Source organism: Capsicum annuum, chromosome 3 (assembly GCF_002878395.1).
Source record: "Capsicum annuum cultivar UCD-10X-F1 chromosome 3, UCD10Xv1.1, whole genome shotgun sequence".
In the NCBI taxonomy this organism is placed as follows: domain Eukaryota; kingdom Viridiplantae; phylum Streptophyta; class Magnoliopsida; order Solanales; family Solanaceae; genus Capsicum; species Capsicum annuum.
This window is the reverse complement of record NC_061113.1, coordinates 22,664,610-22,664,986: the sequence shown is the minus strand read 5'-3', so window position 1 is coordinate 22,664,986 and position 377 is coordinate 22,664,610.

The following is a 377-nucleotide window of genomic DNA, read 5'->3' as shown; positions in this document are numbered from 1 at the left end:
ATGAAGAGTGAAAAATTTAGGTTTTAAGTTTATATTGGGTTTTGGATAATTTTATTAGCAATTAATGGATAAATATTACAACTTAAAGACCCAAATATGAATCTATAATCTATATCTATAATTTATAATATACTAAAAGTGTGAAGACCCTTAGAAAAGTGATTCGAACTTTTTACCCGTCTTTTCACTGTTTTTTTTAATTTATTATTTAATTATTTTTTATTATATTAACTAAGCTTCCTAAAATATATGGTAGTAGAATTAATTAACATTTTCCTTTCTACTATACTTCCTAAAATATATGGAGCACTTAAAATATATGGTAGGAGAATTAATTAATAGTTTTTTCTATTGTTCAATTAAAAAAATACTCCTAA